Below are 22,161 nucleotides of genomic sequence, written 5' to 3'. Positions count from 1 at the left end.
TGTTCTGCTTCACAGTCCAAGTTAATACGTATTGTGTTCCTTTGTGCGCTTCTTGTCCCAATACGTGACTGAAAGGTTATGTACACACAAACTTGCTCTAGTTTAGTTAAAGTAGTACCAACCTTTGTGGTCACTCTTATTCGGGTTTAAGTGAAGTTTATTTTGGTTTTGCTTAAATGTGTTCCTAATTGACCAAACCAAAATAAAAGCAGCCGCTTGCAGCTGGCTTGCACCAGTTTAACTAAGGCCACATCTACGCGATTGCCACCATAGCAGCACAATTACAGCGCTCCCTCTCTGTCGCTGTAGCATGGTAGAGTAGAGGCTTCCTGCATTGATGGAAGGGTTTTCCCCGGTTGATGTCGTTCCTCCACCTCTCTCAGAGATGGTAGCTAGGATGATGGAAGAATTCTTCCATCGATGTGGCTGCATCTTCACCAGGGGTTAGGTCAACCTAACTACAGCACTCAAGGCAAAACATTTTTCACAGCCCTGAGCAATGTAGCTGGTTTGACCTAATTTTTAAGTGTACACCAGGCCTTAATCAGTTTAAAATCACACCTTAAATTAAACCTGTGCAATTCTATGTGCAGAGAAGCCCTAAGTCATTTTTTTATCTCGGAAACCTACAGCAGTAGCAGTGTGCATGCTGAGGTTATCTGTTGTTGTGGGTAGTTATGAGCACACCTCACAGCTGTGCCTGCAGGAACTGCAGCACTGGTGTGGGAGTGGGTAAAATGATGCCCAACCGGGGCCACTCCTGCACTCAGAACTGCACTGGAGAACTCCCCTACTCTGGGTGCACTAGGACCTAGGTCATGCCTCTTCCCCAACCCTCTCTCATGTGGGGGAAAACTGCAGAGAAGAGCCAGTCAGACTTTAGATTGTAGGATGTTTGGGGCAGAGACTGGCTGCTACTCTGTGTTGGAGTGGTGCCTAGCACAATAGGGCCCCATTCTTGGTCGGCCCTTAGGCACTGCCATAATAAACACAATGAAAAATAATAAAATCTCATACCAGGATATAGAGATTTTTTTTAAAAAACCTCTCTGGATGTTCCGCTGTTTGGTGGACTGCCTCTGGCCTGTGCACTGGCACAGCAATGAAGGAGACATGGCTTCCCACTTCCAGCAACAGAGTTGAGGAGACTGATGGATGCTTTTCAAACCTACAAATACAGTTTAAAGAATAAGAAGTGAAGGAGTGAGCTGGAAAATGGCAGACCGAGGCCAGAGAAATAAATTAGAGCAATGACGCGCGCCTGTTTTCTTTGAATTGTTTAGGCACGCCCACAGCAGTGGTCAAAACTATCGGCTCTCATCATGTTAAAATATTAAAATAATAAGACCTCAATCCTGAAAGGTGCTGAGCAACTTCAACTTCTACTAACTTCAGTGGGAGAGGGAGGTGTTCAGCACCATGTAGGATTGAACCCTAAGACAATATTCAGTATACATAGCTGGAAGATTAGAGCATGATTGGTGTTGCAAGGCAAAGTCTGAGTGAATGTAATTCAAGACGTGCAGTGAACATGCTAGGGAGCATTGTCTCGAGTCTCTTGCTGCTGTTACGAAAGGAAATTTACATACACACATGAAAAACAGGTCTGAGTTTTTTTCCTGGATGTTACTGGAATTGGCATCTATTTAGAAAGATTCAGTTGTTGAGCCCAGATCGCCTGATCCATTTAATAATGGTATACTGGAGGCTGCATTTTAATAGTTTCTTTGAAAACGATTTTCTTCCTGTTTTGTATTGAACAAAATGCAGAAACATTTGGCTGGTTTTTGTACCGAGTCATCATAAGACAAAGCAAGAAGCCCTTCTCCCCTACAAGGCCTGGATGCCATGTGCTACAACACAGTGTATGTTGTTACATTGCTGGGGAATTTACAACCACAGATTTATTATGAGAAGAACATAAATATCTAGGAAGTTTTTATCTGCACTGATGTCAATGGCCCCAAATCATAACATGAATAATCACTTTCTGACACCCATGCAACCTCAGAGCTGCCATGGCCCTGCAGGTATGGCTGCAGGATTGGGCATCAGCAAATTATTGCCAGACTCCGTTACGTGCTGTGGTGCAGTGATCCCCTGCTGAACAGAGATGTGTGGCATACAATGGTGCAGACACCTAGCATTCTGTCCCCATCTCTATGCTTTAGGTACACATTTGGAGGGAGGTGGGATGAGAGGAGATCAGGCTTTGCCCTAAATCAGATTCTTTTCCTATTGTGTAATTACTACATTGCATGTTGTAAATCAGCATGACTGCACAGAGAGATCCAGGTATCTGGATGGATTTGCAGTAGATTACAGTAATGTTTGGACGCTTCATTTAAAGCTTTGCAGCAGCAGTAGCTTATTAGTTATTAGACAGTCTTATAGTGAGATTGAAGTACACAAGTTTTTGTTTGTTTTATAATAGTGGTATAATGTCAGGGAATAATTGAGTCGTCTATTCCATGAGCAGCCTAAAGTGATATTGCTGCATGCAATAGTACTACCCAAATATGTGACTGGATCTAAAACGGTAGGAATTAAATTGGGAGAAAGGTTCTTGTCTCTAAATATTGTAGCTGTTATATTTTAATTTTTAAATCCATCTCTTGGCCGCCAAGGAACTTAGAAAACTTTGTCTAGGCTACCTAATTTAAAAAATATTCTCTTTTGTCAGCTCTGTGGATTTGCAGTAGTTATCTAACACAGAAAGTGAACCTGCAGTTCTTATGCTGGCAAAATTCCCATAGAAATTCATGGGAGTTGTATTGGTGTGTGGACCAGATGATGGGGATCAGTTTCTCCCCCAGCTGTGCCTCTGCCAGTGATGATTGTGCTGTGCAAACTCAGAAGTAAATAAAAAATGGAGTGGGGTTAATCTGCTCTCCATTCAAAATGCAAAACAAGAAACACAGTGTTTGATAATAGGTGTCCAACGGTGTGAAAATGAATGGCTGCCTTAGCCAGAACAGCTTCACTTGGAAAAGGTAACACTGGGTTTTGGCCTTGGTTACACATAAAAGTTGTACCACTTCAACTAGACTGGTATCTCATACAAGAATAGCTGGAGTATATTTATATGGGTGTAACTGTGCCCTCACTAGGGGGATTGTACCACTATACCAGTCTAGTTAAAGTGGTACAATCCTCCTAGTGTGGAAACAGTTATGACCATATAAATATGCTATCGCTATTCTTCTGTGAGATGGGGATAAGATACACTGGTAGAAGGCACCTTTATCTTGTTGTAACTGCATTCACGCTAGGGGTTGAACTGGTATATCTATTTCAGTAAAAAAATCACAACACTAATTATTCTGGTACAAAAATGGTGTGCAAAGCACCTAATTAAGGTACATTTTAAACAATGGTGAGCACCAGTATCTGCATTTGGCTGCAGTGTTGTGGTTGCTCAGTACTTTTGAGTGAAAGCCTTGCCCCATTGCAGCTGATAGGAGTTTTGGCATTCACGTTAGTGGGGTGAGGATTTCATCTTTTGTAAATCATATGCACTCAAATTTATTCCTTCCTATTAGCTGTATTTATCACACCCTTTGCCCTATTTCACATTTTCATTTTTGTCTGGACACGTCTCTAACGTGCTTTTGAGAAGGTCGGATGAGTTAGAAATTTACTTAACTTGTTGTGCTTGCTTTGCCCATTGATAGCTATGCATATAATCATTTTATTCTCTTTATGCATATTTTACATCTTTGAACATAGTTCGTGGGTTTTTTTTAAATCATTAAATAAAAATTTTTTTAATAAGTGAAAAACAGAAACTACAGGGAAGGAAGTTTTTTATGTTTCCAAGCTTCTGAAAAGCTATTGCCAAAATATGTAAATTTAAAAAATCAAGTACTGGACAGAGTCTTTTTTAAAAGAGGCTTTGTTCCTTTTAGAATTTAGGCAACATAGCCTATTTTTTGAGGCTTGCAGCTGAGGTCAGTTTGTCTGTGGTTGCTAGTATCACTAGACTGTGGCACTGCATTGCTTCAAGCCCTACGGCACAAATTTAAATTGTCACATATAGTGTGCCTCATACTGACATCTTTTTCCGTGCAAGTGAAGGATAATACAGTGCTTGTGCTAAAGAATAAAACAGTGCCCTCTCATCAGCCATGAAAACTGTCTGTGAATTTCTTTCAGTGCTTAGGCTTGTTTTCCTTGCTAATCAAGGAAAAACACAAAATTCATTTTACTTCAGAAAGAACAATGCTTGGCACTGTAGCGAATTATAATGCAGTTAATTATTCCTGATACTGTGTCAGTCCTCTGAGGAGTTCAATGTCTCTAAACAAAGGTTTAACAATCCAGAGACACCCCTGTGGTTTCACCCAGTGAATGTACTCTCTTCAGGCCAGTCTTTAATAAGCTGACTCTCAATCTGCCCTCTACCCCCTGCATTGTGGAATGTCACATCTGTTATGGTAGAGTTCAGTGGGTGGTTTTAAATTTGCTTTGTTTTGTTGAAAAACTGATGGTTGCATTGTCCTTCTTTATTAAAAATCTATCTGTACAGTGAGCTTTTGACTGTGTTGAGTGGGGCAGCCTAAAAGGGGATATTGTCTTTTATGGGTTTCCAGGGAAGAGTTTCAGAGATGAACAATTGTGATATACCCAAGCAAAGGGCTGGATAAGATCCCAAATGTTTGCCTGCTATAGGAACCTTAGCTCATGTGGTAGAAAAAATCTGCCTCTGACCAATAACTTGGTAGGGTTAGATTATCCTCAGTCTCACTGTTCACTGATACTTATTTTGTAGCCCAATGAATCATACCATCTTTTGCACTGGAATTGGTTATTAATGACAGAATATTCCATGTTCAGCATAAACTGGGGAAAATATTAGAGCGACAAGGTTGGTGGGGTAATATCTTTTATTGGACCAACTTTTGTTGGTGAGAAAGAGAAGCTTTTGAGCTTACACAGAATCAGGATAAAAGAAATCATTCTAAACCCCCCACAAACTTTCTTACCAAGGGTACAAATAATCTCTTAAATCATTAAAACTGAAAGAACTTTAAAAATCTCATTCACTTGTGCTATTCTTCTGCTTCCTTACTTTTTGCATTTCTTTAGAGCTTGGAAGAGGAAGATAGATTCATTAGTTTCATTTCTTGGTTTTTATGTACTAGTACACTACTACAATATTTGGAAAGATTTGTTTTCTTGTTTGTTTAAAAATAAAACAACCCTCTCCCTCCCAACAAAGAAACAAAAATCCCTGGGAAGATAAATAAATCCATAAAAAGGAACAAACTGTTTCCCCTTTGATTTCTTTACAATAAAAATAATATTGAAATATTTGGTGGGTCTAAAGGTTCTGTAAAAGCTTATTTTTATAAAACCCAATGTTGATAAAATTTGGCCTTGCAGTGTGTTCCCTCAAGGTAGTATCAAGTCTTATTTACACAGGACCAAATTTTAAAGCACTGAGCCCTGCTTGAAAGAATATGCCTGGATTTATGCATGCAGATTGGGTACTTCCTATGCAGAAATTCCAGTTTAAGCATTCAAAAATGAACTTTACATGTGCAAATGTGATGAGTACATTCACATTTCTAGCATGCAGGCTGCCTCTATGTGTTAACAATTTGGCACATAATGTTTCAGTTACACCTGTTGATTTTGTTTCATTTGAAGAGGGGAGGGTTAAATTATAGAACATGAAAAATAATAAAACTACTTTTAAATTTGTCAGTGAAAATAGTAACCATCGTGATAATTCTCTGCAAAGTGACTTTCACTGAATCAGCTTACTGAAGAGCTGTACTTTGGTTGGCAGTACATCTGTGATTCTTTCAAAGTAACACATCTCTAAACACTTGTATTGCGATAGTCACAATATGAACTTCTAATGAAAAATAGTTTTACAAAACCACCATTGGGAAGACCTCACCTTAGCTATTTCCCCTGTATTTAAAAACAATATTTAATAATTGAAGTATATGACACTTTTAAGGTGATTGCAAACCCTCAAGCTTAGTGCTTACTCCATGAATAGTCCTGTCCAAGGCAAAGGGATAGTGCATATTCCCACACTCAAGAGTTGGCAGGATTTGGCCCATATATGCACACCTTCCTTTTCGTGCCATTGGTCCACAGGCAAATTTTCATAAATAATCACTGATTTTGGGTGACTCAATTTTGGGGAGCACAATATGTCTTTGTTATGTGTTTATACAGTGCTTAACACAATGAGGCTCTGTTCCATGATTGTGGCCCCTAGGGGTGCTGTTGCAATACAAATAAACATATGATGATAACATTAATAATAAGCCATTTTGGGCCTGGTTTTCAGGGGAGGTCTCAGGTGGACTTTGAATGACCAGTGCCTCATCAAATTGAGCCCAAGCTGTCTCATGTATTTAGCTCCCAAAAGCCATACTACTTTTGATACAATTGAACTGAGGCCTGATCTGTACTCCAAAGCACCTATTGGTATCAATGGGAATTTTTAAATGGAGTAAAAACTTTACAACTGAGCCTTATGGGGCCAATGCACCTCCCATTATGATCACAGTGACTCTAATGGGATCAGGTTTTGTATTCCTAACTTTAGGAAATATACAATTTTAAAAAATCCAGATTTTTAAAAACACGTACAAGCAACTGAAAACATCTGATATCCTAGAGGGGATGTTAGTAAAAGTTCTGATGTGAAACTTTAAAGTAAAAATTATTTTTTCTTCATCAAGAAACCATAGTTAAAAATTAGCTTCAAGGAATAGAGAATGATTAATTAAACTTCTCTTAGCACACTAAGCTTTCTTGAGATTTAAATGTGTACTAGAAGAAATGTCCAAAACTTAGAGTGAATTATTTATAAAAAGAAATTATGCAATGTACAATGCTTGTGGCTTCTGTTCAGAACAGGAGATAAAAAGCTTCTATATTTTAAAAATTATTAATTATTTCCAAGCTTTTTTTTCTTACTGCATTCTTGACATATGTACTGTTAATTAAACAGTAATGATTTTCTTTCATTTGCACTACCAATTACATCAATAATTATTCCTTTATTCACAGAATATATTTTGCTAACTGACCTTGGGCTCAGTGTGGAATACAAAAGAGAGAGAATTGTTAAAGTTCCAGTTGACGCTTTGAGATTCCTAGGGAGTTCTGCTTTTAAGTTTTGAATTTTAATTTGGGAGACATCAACAAAGATATACAACAGAAAGATACAGGGTTTCAACTAAATATATTACTTTGACAGAAGTCACTGAATTCTACAATTAATTCTTGCCTGTAGATCAATGGATTTCATAAACTCCAAGTCATTCTGACAAGATGAAACAAATATAAATTGTTAGTGAAATCCTGATAATGTGGAACAATGGGCTGTGAAACTAGGTCAGTTGATATTTGCTTTGGAACGTTTTTTTGTCCATAGTATTTTATACTTGACTAGTCTTGATAATGCACTTGACATCTTTGGTAATTGATCAAATGCCAATTAGAACTTGTATATATATGTGTAAAAAGTGCAGGGAGATGCTTCAATATGATGTACTGTGATAACAAACAAATGTTAATTTAAAACTATTGGAAATCTGTCAAAAATGTCTCTTTTCTAGCCGACGAATGTACACATTTTTCTTCTTCCTGTTTTGGGGTAGGTAAAATTTAATGTCTTCTAGCCTTTTGCCTGTCTCAGTGAAATGATTTGTTTGATTTTGCTGTTCAAATTACTGGCATTAAAATAGTAAGTAATAATTAATCCTATGCAAGGAGTAAAGAGAGGAGATCCTTGTAAAATGTTGCCTCTTAGTGACTTTTTTCAGGAAAAAAAGAAATCTTCTTGCACAGATGTATGAATACTTCCAAATTTAACTGAAATGTTTATGCCTCCCACTGTGGATTTTTCATTGCGGTTTGTTACAGAACATTTATTTCAGTCTAAGATATCAACTGTATTCTCAGTAAGGTTGAGACGTATTATGGGGCGTTACTTTTCAGAGCAGGTGGAGGGGGTGAATCCAAGATACTGTTTTCTCCAATTATAGCCTGAGTAGCAAAAGCTATGACAAGAAAACTAGACTTTGAAATCTGAGCCGGCTTCTTTGGATATCATTGTTACTGTTCTGTCTCAAGCTAAATTCCATCTAGTCACAGATGTCTGGGTGGAAGAGTTGGACTAAGATGACATGTCTCATGGGGGTTTTTGTTGGCAGTCTAAGAAAAACTAAGAAGTAGATAAAGGGAACTTGTTTAGTTCAGATGAAGACTTCATTAATTAACCCTGTTGTGCCTATTTTTGGAGACTGTTAGGATTTTCTAAAACATAAACAGTGCTGTATTATAGCTGGTTACAGTGGGATTAACTGGTCACTTTTATCTTTTTGTGTATATGAATTTCTAATTATACATGTAGGCAAGTGATCTTTACTTTAATAATGAGGTTCTCTTACACTTGATCCATCTGAACTGGATTGTGTTTCATTGTTCACTTTCTTCGTACACTATCATGCTTATTTAATCTTCCTGCAGATATTCCTTTAGATCTTTATTTTCTTCATAAATTTAATTAGGATTTTATCTGGGATGGTGGCTGTTTCGTTTGAATAGTTTCTTGTTTTTCTTGTTATATAGTTTTTTGAATGGCTATGTAAATGCCTGTGATGATAGGCCCAGTACTGAAGTACTAATTCAGGGCCAAATCATGGTGTCATGGACTTAAATGGAACTTCTGATTGAGTAAAGACTACAACCAAGATTTCCAAAAGTGACTAGTAACTTTGGGGTGGCTAAAATGTGGTGGTCCAACCTGAGGCACCTTTAAAGGGGGACGATTTGCAGGAACGATGTTAATGCTTTCTGAAAATCTAACACCTTTAAGGTGTTTCAAGTTGAGAGCCAAAAAATGGAGGCACCAATAACCACTGGTCATTTGGCCTACAGGATTAGGGTGGCATTCTGTGATACCTCTATTCACACTGTGGAATGCCTTATTGATGGCAGAACTGTTGCTTCACAGAGCACCATGAGTAAGGGGCCGGGAACTAGATTTTGTCCCAGGAGTGGGACAGGGAACTAAATTTTGATTCTGAGTCCCTGTTTAGTTAGTAGTAATTGGTGCCAGTTCTTTTGCTGGCTCAGTTTATTTCCCTCTCTGTGCTGACACCAGTGCACAGGCTGGAGCATTGGGGAGTGGAAGCACAGCTCTGCCCATTCTTGTCTATAGTGGCTGCACTCTTCCACTCCCCCACCTGAACATCCAGTGAGGCAGGTAGCCCACACAGTAGAATAAAGGGGCTCTTTACCCTCTGTCTAATCCTCTGCAGGTGCATAGCAGGCACTGAGCTCTCATTTAAATTCTGTGGGGTTGCTCTTGGAGTACAGTACGTAAGCGTATCAGCATCAGGTCCTTAAAAATGAATTTAAAAAATAGTCTAAACCCAAATGGGACTGGAGTAGTTAAAATCTGGGAGAGGGAAGAGAAAACACAAAAAACAATCAGAAGAGAGAGAGAGTTCCAGCCAATTAAACACCCCACTTCCTCCACCAAAAAACCCAAACCCCATAAACCCAGATTACTTCCATTTGTGTTTGAAAGTTTTTGTGGAGATGGCTGGGGATAGTCTGAAGATTCTGTTTTTTGTTTTGGTGCTTTGTCCCCCCCAGGTTTTCAGGTGCAAAATCAAACCCAGATCTGGCTCTCCCTTTGAAATGTCCGTGACTCAAGCCCAGTGTTTGTCTGTTAGACAACTTGTTTAAGTTAGTATTAGTATTCAGATAGTTACAATGAGGCTTTGAGGTTAACGTCCCATTAAGATGAATAGGAGATGTTCATACCTCAGGCTGTAGATTCAACAAGACAGCAGCACATTGATTTACATAGTGAAGGCTATATCTTGGCAAACCAGAAGGACTGCAAACTTCATTTCTTTTTCTAAAGGGAAGCATAGATTTCTAGCAAGCACAGTAAAGGCTGCAAAATGTTCCAATCAGTGGAGCCAGTGGAATTGGATAGCCTCTGGCTTTTATTTCAAACCAAAAGAGATCAAATGAGCCTTTCAATGCCTGAATTCAGATCTTAGATGGGGTCAAACACAGGTGCTGGTGTGCTCCTCCTCATACCAACCACCAGGCTTTCTTCAACCTAGATAGTCTCTCACCCAACCCAGTCCCTTCCCACGAACCATTTTCTGACAGGAAATGTGGGACACGCATTATGTAACCTTTATGGACCTCAACATTGCACATTGTCTCTTTGTTTAGTTTCTTTTCTTTTATTCCATTTATTTCTTTTCCACCTCAGTTTCATTTTCTTATCTCTGTAGCCCCCCCCTTTCTTCCTCCTCATTCCTGTGTTTCCTCCTTCCTCTCTGTTTTTATCTGCTTATTGTGCTTCCTGCTCTCCTTCTTATTTTTCCCCACAGGACCTTTTCTACTGTCTCTGTCCTGGTTGCTGTCCTCTGCCCAGCCAAACCCATCTCTTTTTCCTCCTCTGTGACTCTTCATCTCCTCGTCTGTTCTTTTTTCCTTTCCCCTCCCAAATGGGTACTTTTGGGCTCCCCTGTGTATGGACATGGTGGATTTCTTTAGGAATAGCCCCACATCAACTCTCCCAATGTCTCTGGCACAGTTAGGTCTTCCTGCAAATTCCAAGGTGCTTCTGCTCTGGTGCAAAGAGCGAGAGAAGTTAAGGAATTTGCAGAAAGGTAAAATGTCACCAATATGTCTGTATATCTTGTTGCTGAAAACACTGGTGTGGTTAACCAGTTCATACCAGCTTAATTTGAGCACCATTCTGAAGTAAAAATTAATTTGGTTTCATTTTAGTTCCAGTTATTCATACCACAAAACCATGTTGCATCATTGTTTGCATGACAGGGAATTTTCTGACCAAGAGGAGAACCCAGGAATGGAGTGTCAGGGGGTGCTAAGCATCAAAATTGAGGCACAATTGGCAGAGTTATACGTCTTACAGCAGCTGCTACTCACTATGATGTGAAGCTATTATTACTCTCCTGCTCACTTTGTTGATACTAAAGCCACTCACTTGTTCTGGGCAGTAGTTTTCAGCCTTAGACGATGTCTAAGGAGTCCACAACAGATTTTTGTTACCATAGAACAGTGGTTTTCAACCTGTGGTCCACGGATCCCTGGGGGTCTGCAGAGTATATCTAAGATTTCCAGAAGGGTCCATATCTCCATTCAAGATCTTTTAGGGGTGTGTAAATGAAAAAAGGTTGAAAACCACTGGTTCTGAGAAATTGTTTGAATTTTAGTTTAAAAGAGGAAAACACAGACAATTTTTTTCTAAAACCCTTTTTGTCTGCTTGTAAATTTTGACTAGAATAAATTCATTTATTGACTGTTCCAGCATGTGCAATTAATTAATCAGTCTTGACACAAGATATGAAACTCAGAACAATTGTTTGCCTGACAAAAATTGCTGCATACCTGGATTTCTTCATTTTTCTCTTTTACTAACACAGCAGAGCTAGACTGAGGGTCAGATACTTTATTAATGATTCCCAGTGGCATTATTTTCAACATCTCAACCATCACTTTAAGTTACACAGCAGTGCATTTGGAACTTGATATAGTTAGTGTCTAATAAGCTTCATTTTCTGTACTGCTAGCTCATGTTCTAGAATGTTAGTTTCCGAAGCATGTTACTAAGCAATTTTAGGAAATGCTGATACAACTGTAGCAATTTTCCACAATTTGTTCCTGACAAAGAACTCACTTCAAAATTGAGTTGGCTTCATTTTTGCTTGAAACACTGGTAAACACAATTAGCCTCATTAACCTTGGTTTCTGTTTTCATAACAGAAAATGAGCCTACAATCGCTGGTTTGCAGGAAAGCATTGTTATAATTAGTCTTCAACAGTCTGATATGAAAAATCCATCCAGTCTTTAGTTTCTTTGACATCTCAGTATATACAGGAACATTTCTGATCTTTCTAATATTTACATCCGGGATTGGGTAAAGTCCAGATTCTTCATTCGCTTCATGACGCCATTGATTTACACCAGCTTAGAATTTGGCCCTTAAGGTATGCAGGAACAAAACTAAGGACAAGGGGATGAAATGACAAGGCCCCTGTTGAAACGAATAGGATTTTTTCCCTTTACATCTGTGGAACCGGGATTTCACTCATCACACCTTTCCCCTCCCCCACCAAAAACCCAGGCCACTGCTGATATTATGCTGATATAATATAATATATTATGCTGATATAAAACCCTGTATTGCTGCAGCATGGCACTGATGTAAGTCCATTAAACTCCAATGCTGTTATGTCAGCATCAAATGCAGTAACTTATTGGTGAGTCCAGGCCTGTTGTTATGTCTAAATATTTAGTAGATATTTTGAAATCTGCAGATACGAGGGATATTTATTAAAGTACGCTTTCAAGAATTGCACAGCCCAATTTAATAGACGCCTAAATTAATAGTTGTGGTTTTGTTTTAATGAAATTACTGTTTCTAGAATGTTGATTCAATTAAAGAAATAAACTATGGTTCACTTGGGCTGGCAAGCCATTAGTAGGAACATGAGTGGATCATATTTTCAGAGGTTCACACCTTATATGTGTAACTTTCCTCCATTACCATCTCAGTGACACATCTATTGTGACAAAAAGTATGGCACAAAGAAAATGCAACAGCCCTAATGTTAAATGATACTATAAAAAGACTATATAATATTTATTGATTAATTATGAACCAGATCATGCAATCCTTCAAACACCCATTGAAGTCAGTGATGCTGAGGCCTGGGCTACACTAGGGTGGGGGTTTGAACTGGATACGCAACTTCAGCTACACTATTTGCATAGCTGGAGTTGAAGTATCTTAGTTTGACTTACCTGGCCGTCCTCATGGCGGCGAGTCGACCGCAGCGGCTCCCCTGTCGACTCCGCTTATTCCTCTGGCCGAAGTGGAGTACAGGCGTTGATTTGGGGATTGATTTATTGCATCTAGACGAGACGCGATAAATCGATCCCCAATAGATCGATCGCTACCCGCCGATCGGGTGGGTAGAAGTTCTGGATTGGGTCTATTGTCATCAGTTCATACAAATTGAACCCCACACTAGGAAATGATAGAAAATAGAAGGGGGGGGGGAAGGAAACAGTTGAAATGAAACCGCTCCTCTGCCCCCAATAAAATCCTTACCATATTTAAAAAAAAACATGTGCCCTTTGGGAAAGGCCAGTACTAATAATAGTGCTGAAGAAAGGATTTTTACCTTAGAATGGGTGCAACCTAGGGTAACGAAGAATACTAAGCCTTAGTTTTTAATTATGATGAAAGGCTAACGGGCTATCACCACATATCTGTAAAAGTGTGAGGGTAACCCATACATAATACGAGGATCATACTTGGAAGAGGCAAGTGTCCATACTAGGCATAATACTCTAGTCAGTCCTGAATAATTGATCCTTGTATTTCATGCAAGGATCGTCGACTTTGATGGCAATAATATCAGGCCCAATGGCTGGGATTCAGGTGAAGTGGGTTCCATTCTCAGCTGTGACATCAATGTTTCTGTAACCTTGGGTAAGTCACTTAGGCCAAGAGTTTCAAAAATCCCCATTAATTATGGAGTGTCCAATGTCTTTTAAGTAAGCCCGGGTCCCCTTGTCTGTGTTTGGAATTGGTGCTGAGCACCTCTCAAGTGGGCCCATGGTATCTGGAGTTGGACACCAGACATCAGAAGCCACTTTTAAAAACTTAGCCATAACCTAGATTTTCCCATCTGTAAAATAAGGTAACAATAACCACATATCTCCCAGAAGGGTCAGACATTTCAACAGGGGATGCTAAGTAAATGCAAAGTATTATTTTAGTGAAAGACAGGATAAGCTATATGTATCTTAATTACGTGTATAATCACAGCACCTAGATACTACAATCTTAAGTAATTAAGCAGTGTGCATAAGTCCACCTGCACAGTATAAAGGAGAAAAATAACTTGAATTGTGCCCATTTGCGTGGACTGGCTGTGCTATAAAGTGTAGATCCCAGGAACCTCTCTAGTGGCTGGTGAACTCTCCTTGCCTAAGGGACATTTTTCTGCTGTATAAAATATTCCTCTTATTTCTCAATTGTTCCTCTCTCTAAATGTATATGGCACCCTGGGGTGTCTCCATTTGAATGATCAGAAATGCCTCCGTGTCCATTTGGGCATCAGACTAGAGGGCTGTGAAATGAAGCTGAACTGTTCTCTTTTGGTGCCTAAACTGCAAATGAGAAATCTTGGAATTCAAATAGAAATTCATTCAGGTCACAACCTATGTTTATTATAAAACAATTAGGTGATCAAAGAATAACTAGATAAAGAAACAGTAATTTAATTTATTAGGTGCCCTGAGCATATATGATAGAAATAAAACAATGTTCATGAAATTAACATTGCTGGTTTGTTTCAACTGGAAATATGCAAAATTCTGATAAATAGGGAAGCCTCAAAACACCATCTTCATTCAGGCATGAGGCACTCTGTGTGCAAAATTATAGTGTTAGGAATGTCAGACAATCAAGCAGTCTAATTGGCTGAACTGCTTACATGCCTCATCATGTACACAGCTGATTTTAACTTTTTGTTTGCCACAATTTAATTTGTCCAAAGAGTAGATGTTGTTTATTGTAGTTGCTTTATCTCTTGTGCCCTTCTACACTAGATTTTTCTTTAATTTGCCATTGATACACTAGTATTTGTTACCTGTGGTAATAGCTGCAGGATTGCTAATGTAGACAGGCCAGCAGCATTTCAACCACTATGTCATCTAGATGTAGTCTGAATAGAGCTGGATGACATGGTGGTTAAAATGCCAGCAGTCAGTCAGTATGACAGCTCTAATCATTGCTACAGCTGATAGAGTTAGAGTGGTGGGCAGTTCTGAGAAAGTCTACTGTAGGCAAGGTCCAGGGGTGAAGTGTGGAGTGGAAGTTATAACAGGACATTGGGAGTTAATATTTTTGTATTCTATTTTTGCCTCTTTCAGTGACCTGTGTGGCCTTGAACAAGTCATCCAACTCCTCTGAACCTCAGTTTATTCTTCTGTAAAATTGGTATAATTCCTCTTTATCTCTAAGGTCTGTTGAGCATTAATTAACATTTGTAAAGTGCTTTTGAGTTCCTTGCATGTAAAATGTGATAGAAGGAAAGCATTAATATCAAGCGCCCATTCTGGACTCATCAGACAAAGCCCATTAGGAAACATTCTGCTGCATGCACATACTTATACTATACATTTGTCAACATGTGTTAATTCTCCCACTCTCCTGTTTTGTTTCCCTTTTTTGTATCTGACCAGATTCACCCTAAACTGAGGCAAAAAGAAATTAGGATGGATTATTTCAAACATCTGAAAATGCAGTAGAATGCACAAGGGGCATTTTTGGCATTAATGTTCTGTGTGTGTTTTGTTCGGGTAATTAAGCATAGAAAGGTCACCTTGTGTTCTAATAGCAAACATGGAGAAACGACTGAGAGAAAGATACCCCATTAAATAAAAACAATTGAAGGGGAAAACATTGGCATTTTTACTCTTTTTTTTTTCTTTTAATTCTTCAGTATGCTGCGAGCTGCTGGAATATATTGATATTTGCAGTTGGTCCATATGTGTTGTTTTCTAAATCTGAATGAAGTACGACATTTAGCAGAGGCAAAACACTGACATTTCGCCGCCCCTCCACCACATTCTCCTATTCCACCAAGCACATTCCTTGCTTCTTAGTTCAGAGCAGTTTGCAGCCCAGAAAACGCATATTGTTGGTCCAGCCATTTGACCGCTAGGAAGCAGGTGCAGGTGTGATCCATAATGAGCACACTCTTTGCTAATAATCATTCTGAAGGCATGTTGTTTTATAAGCATTGTGGTGGGAGGAGGCAGGAGCTGACCATTTGTATGTATTTGTTCTCCACTCTTTTGGGTTGTGCACCCTTAAAACATAGAATATCCAGCTCCTAACGTGATGGATTTTTCCTTTTTAAAAGGGAGTATAGGGATGGGGGAAGTTTGCCTATAAAGTTCAGGAAACCTCTGCCCACAACATTCCCTTAAAGAAGATTTTATTTCTTTTCTCTAGTTTGCTAGCTGTGACTTTCTTTTTGTAACTCCCTAGCTATGGGCAAACCAGGAAGCTGCCTCGAGTGGCTCTGTGACCCTGTGCACCAGGTTGCAATGCCACTCTCTCAGATTTGGTCCTGCCGACCCCCTCATCGTGATGAAGGGCAGCCGGGCCAAACACAAGTGCGTAGTGGTGCAACCTGGTTCTTGGGCCCCCATTTCTACCATAAGCACCGAACTATCAGAAGGCTTAATACACCCTCCCAGAAAGTCTGACGCACCTCCCCCCACCCCCGGTTGATAGCCTCCATCCTAGAGGACAGGAAGCGGGCAACACACTAAAGTTTTTCCTAAGGCAGCAGATAGTCTTGAGCAGCCTCTGCTATGAAGGCCTGGTCCACATTACAGAGTTAGGTCGATGCAAAGCAGCTTATGTTGACCTGACTATGTTGTTGTCCACACTAAAATTTTGCTCCCCACCACGTAACTGCCCTCTATACTGACTTAATAACTCCACCTCCATGAGAGGCGTAGAGTCAATGTCAATGGTAGTTAGGTCAACACGGTGTCAGTGTAGATGCTGCATGGCTTACATTGATTGTTACTAACTTTCAGAAGCCATCCCACAAAACAATGCCCCTGACAGTACAGTAGGTGCAAGAACTCCTGTTGAGGATGCGTACCGCTGACACAAGGAGCAAAGTGTAGACGTGTACAAGCAATATAATTACTGTGGCAGCTGTATGCCAATGTAAATTTAAGTCAACTTAATGTTGTAGTGTAGACAAGCTGTAAGGGTATGTTTATACTGCAATTAGGAGGTGCAGTTGCAGCACGTGTAAGCATATCTGAGTTAGCTTTGTTTGAGCTGGCTCAACTAAAGAGCAGTATAACCGTGGCCACACTGGCTGGTGGCATGGGCTAGCTATCTGAGTACCACCACCACCCACCTGGATCCTAGTTAAATACTCAGGTGGTTAGCCTATGTTGTTGCCCATGCCACCATGGCTACAGTGCTGTATTTAGAGAGCTAGCTCAATCAAGGCTAGTTTGGGTATGCCTACACATACTGTCCTAGTTGAAATGTAGACGTGCCCTAAGTGTTCCTTTCATCAGTTTTTCCAATGCAGCATATTTCCTGTTACTCCAAATAAACTTACAGGTGTTTTAATGTACCTTAGATTTTCCATAAACCCTTTCTTGACTTGTGAATATGGGGAGAAATTCTGCTGCTTAATTTAGTCTCCAACAAGTCTTGTCATTTGGAAGAGGGGTCAGAGTTGGAAACTGTAGTGTACATGCCTGTTCTGGCGTATGCTGTAAGTCTTTTTTGCAGAATCAGGGATGCTGATGTAACATAGAGCAGCCCCCAGGCTAAGTTGCTCTGGGGCCATTTCAGTCTCCAGAGTGGCCCCACACAGGAAGGGTGTGAAGGCTTCTACCCATGCTGAGCAAACAAGAATGTAATGGATGAAAGTATAGGAGCTAATTTCTCTCCTGCCCCAGTTTCTAACAGAACATTTTAAATATCACCGTTTAGAAGTCCCCCTTTCCTCCTTTATTACTCTGCGAGGGCACCTATTTGTGCCTTTTCCAGCTGCAGTCACTGTAATTTCTTTATTCCCTCCTCTACTGTGACCCTGGGTTCCTGAGTCCCCTTCTCAGAGAAAATGTCATTCTGTCTCCCGTCTCACTCCTCCATTCTTTCTTGTGAATACTCCAGCAAAGAATTCATTTCAATTTTCTTCTTTTTCTTCTGTCACTAAATAATCCTGGTGATCTCTCAGATGCCCTGGTGACCTTTTGTTTCTTATATATTTGAAAAATTCTTGTCTTTACTCCTTCTACAATCTTTTGTTCATCCTTTACCTCAGCCTGCCTTATGCCCATTGTGCTTTCTCACAGCTTTATTCTCTCTACTTCCCATCCTACTCTTCTGTCTCATGCCCTTTTCTTACCTTTTTGATTATTTCCTGTAATTCCCTGTTCGACAGTGGCCTTTATCTGCTCCTACTGTATTTATTACTAGGTGACATGCAACTCTGGGAATGCAGTAATTTCTCTGTTACCATTGTTCATTTCCCTTTTGTGTCCTTTGTCCCACTGAATTATCTCACTGGAATTCCCGCATTTTTCCAAAATGTAATCTTTTTTTTTTTCTTATTATTTTTGGTCTTCACTCAGTCTGGATTACAAACCTACTAATGTTATTGTCACCAAGTGGGAACTACAAAGGGGTTGCCGTTTGGTACCAGTGTTTGTGAGAGGAATACAGATGCCAGCACCAGAGGTACCGTGTGGGGGTATGGTTGGGGCATTTTATCAAATAACCAAATAGACACTGATTCAGCAAAGCACTTAAGCATGTGCTTTAACTTCACAGAAAAAATTCAAGGTTTTTGGCGGCATTCATGGCGCAGCGACAGATGGTGGAGCACCAGTTCTAGGCCTGAGAAACAAGCACTGACTGGTGGGATTGCATTGTCATGCAGGTTTTGGATGATGAGCAGTGGCTGCAGAACTTTCGGATGCACAAGGCCACGTTCCTGGGTCTGTGTGCTGAGCTCGCCCCAGTCCTCCAACACAGCAACACCAAAATGAGAGCCACACTGACAGTTGAGACATGAGTGGGAATTGGCACTGTGGAAACTTTCAATGCCAGATTTCTGCTGGTCAGCTGGGAATCAATTTGGAATTGGGAAATGCACCGCAGGGGCTATTGTCATGCAAGTGTGCAGGGCCATTAATTGCCTTCTGATAAGCAGGACTGTCATTCTGGGCAATGTGCAGGACATAGTGGATGGTTTTGCAGTAATGGGCTTCCCAAACTCTGTTAGGGTGATAGATGGCACACATATCCCTATTTTAGCACTAGGCCATCTTGCCGCAGAGTACATCAACAGAAAGGGCTGTTTTTCTGTAGTAATGCCAGCACTGGTGGATAATCTGGGACACTTTACCAGCATCAGGGAAGGTGCATGACATGCACATCTTTAAGAACACAAGACTGTTCAGAAAGTTGAAAGAAGAGACTTTCTTTCCTGACACGGATTACCATTGGGAATGTTGAAATGCTGACCATGATCTTGGGAGACCCAACCTACCCCTTGCTCCCATGACTCATGAAGCCATTCACTGGCCACCTCGACGGGACCAAGGAGCGCTTCAACTACAGGCTCAGCAGGTGTTGATTACTGTCTTACTCAGAATGACAGTTGAAGGTGCCTTTGGTCATTTGAAGGGTCACTGCTGATGTTTACTTATGAGATCGGACCTCAGTGAAAACAATATCCCAACGGTTATAGTTGCCTGCTGTGTCCTGCATAATATCTATGAAGCAAAGGGGGAAAAGTTTCCGCCAGGGTGAAGGTGTAGAGTGGCTGTCTGCTGATTTTGAACAGCCAGATACCAGGCCTATGAGAAGAGCTCAACATAGAGCTGTATGACTCAGGGTGGCTTTGAAAGACCATTTTAATAGTAAGCCAAAGTCGTGTGTGTTGCTATAGTGTGCTCTATCTGATCTTGATCTTTTGCAGCCTGGTATGATTCTGCTACTAGCTGTATGTGTAGGAATCTAACATTGTCAATGCATCTATTAGTATTGTTTGTGAATGATGTTATGGGTTCTGTGACACAGTGCAGCAACAGGAAATTGATCGTTGTCAGATCTGCTCATCACCAGTGAGCATATGTTGTGAACTAATAAAGATGAATTATGTTCCCAAACACACCCCCACAAAAAAACCCATTTCATTCTGTAACATGAACCAGGCAAATAAAAAAAATTGGAACTTAATAAATTAAGGGAACAGAACATATGAAGGAGAAAGAACAGTCATTTCCATTTCAGGTACACATACACCAGCTATGTGTTTCACAGGTCAGTGTATGTGCAGCTGTGATTGTCTTTAATGTCCCCTGGGGTGGAGTGATAGGGGAAGTGCAGCAATCCCTGCTGCCTTGTGGAATGTTGAGTGGGGGTGTAGGGAGGTCCCGACACTGAGTTGTCTATGGGTTGCAGAGGGAAGCAAGCATGGGATTGTTGAACCTGCAGGTCTAAGTCCACCGCATCTCTGTTTGCTGCCTGAGAAGCTCCATTTTGTCCTGGTGCATCTCCTTCTTCTTTTCCTGGTTGTACTCCCCAGCCTTTCTCTTCTCCACTCTTTCCTTTTCCATGTTCTCTGCAAGGGTCACCCTCCAGGCCCTGGTCTCGTTCTCTGATGCAGCACAAGCTTGCGCTATTTCCTGGAACATGTCATCCTGAGTCCTCTTCTCTCTCCTCCTTTTCTGGCTCAGGCATTCTGTAAGTGTGGAGTGGGAGACCCTGAAGGCCACAGTACCAGCAGCTGCAGATACAATACACAGAGGCACCATTGTCAGGGTAATCGTGATGTAAGTCAAAACTTATGAAACTGAACTCACTCCCCTTGATCCCCAAAAGTTGCAAGCCCTACATTCTCATTGCTCCTTGGGATTGATATAGCAATCACTCCAGTCACAGCACCGGCCATGGTGAGTATGCCCTCGGGGATGGGAGGATTGGGGAAATGAGGGGGAAATAACTCGCAAGCATGAGTATATTTGTATAGGGCAATGGCACTGAATACTGGCATGGTTTTCCCCAGGCAGTGGTGATTTTAACTGATATCTCATTCCTGAGGGTAACAGAGGCTGAAAAAGCACAGCTGCTGCTGGCATCCTGATGTCACCTGGGCCAGGATGCTGCTAGCCTGTCTATACTGAAATAGTGCCTGCTGAAGTAATCGTTAAGTGGTGTGGGAAATTGTCCTGTCCTAGCAGAAGAAATAAGGCAGCGCTGCCCAGAAACCTTTGGGAGAGGATTGCAGATACCTCAAGGAAAGCGTCATTGCAATCTCTATTGGACATCCTGGTTCACGTAAAGAAACTGCTCCATGACACACACACACCCCCGCCTAACTCTATAGGGAGAAAGAGAAGCAGATAGCAGCTCTGTCATTCTTGGTTGTTTCACTACCTCTTTTAGCCCAGGTAAAAAAGAGTAAATCAACAGATGTGTCCTGCTACTTTGGGGGTTCCATCCCTGTAATTTCAAAGCAAACTGCATACTGACCAGAGGTTCCTCCCCCTGCATCAGACTCAACTGTTGGGACTGGCTGGACTGCGGTGGGATCAAAACCAGGTCCTGGTTCGTTGCGCCGCTGGATTCCCCGGTCACCTGTTCCCCATTTCCACCTCCTCATTATTCATGGCGGGGGCCTGTGACTCGTGCTCCTCCAAAGTATCCACAGGGCTCTTGGGAGTCGAGGATGGAATGAGGCAGCTCTTTGTAAAAGCAGCAGGTCTGCAACTCCACACCAGATCGATTGTTGGCTTCCCTTGCATTCTGGTACACCGCAGCTCATTGGCTTTCCCATTGCACTGCTGCAGGTCCCTGCTGTAGCCCTTTTCCTCCATGTTCTGAGCTCATAGATATTGACATTTCTACAGCTGGATCAGAGCTGTACCTGCACAGCCTCTTCTCCCCACAGACCCAGGAGATCCAGTATCTCCTGTGCTCTAGGCAGGAGTGTGTCTGCAGCAGGTAGCTGGCATGGTCAGCTGGGCGGTTGCACGCAACAGTGGAGATCTGCGAGGTGTGCTCACCAAGCTGGGCAAGTAGGAGTAGGTATTTCAAGAATCTGCAGGGCTTTAAAGGGTGGGGGGGGCGGCTGTCCACCTGACCCCTGGGCAGTGGAGTTCATAATGGTGACCAGAGCAGTCTGTGTGGGGGCATTGTGGGACTGGAGGCCAATAACAGTTGATGTAACTAACACAGTGTCTAAACTGACGCTGTATCTACCTGATTACATTGACTCTGACTCTACGCCGCTCCAGGAGGTGGCGTTATTAAGTTGGCGTAGCGGGGAAGTTACATTGGTGGGAGCAAAATTTAAGTGTAGACACATTCACAGCTAGGTCAACATAAGCTGCCTTGCATCAACCTAACCGTGTAGTGAAGACCAGGCCCAAGAGAAGTTGGTCCACTGAAAGATATTACCTCACCCAGCTTGTAAAGGCAGAAAGAAGACAGGAAAATACTGAAGCCATTGGTATTGACTTAGTGGTAACATTTAGCTTTACAGGAAGGCAAG

This window comes from Eretmochelys imbricata, chromosome 10 (genome assembly GCF_965152235.1).
Source record: "Eretmochelys imbricata isolate rEreImb1 chromosome 10, rEreImb1.hap1, whole genome shotgun sequence".
NCBI lineage: Eukaryota > Metazoa > Chordata > Testudines > Cheloniidae > Eretmochelys > Eretmochelys imbricata.
The sequence above is the reverse complement of the archived record's forward strand: the minus strand, read 5'-3'. Positions refer to the sequence as shown.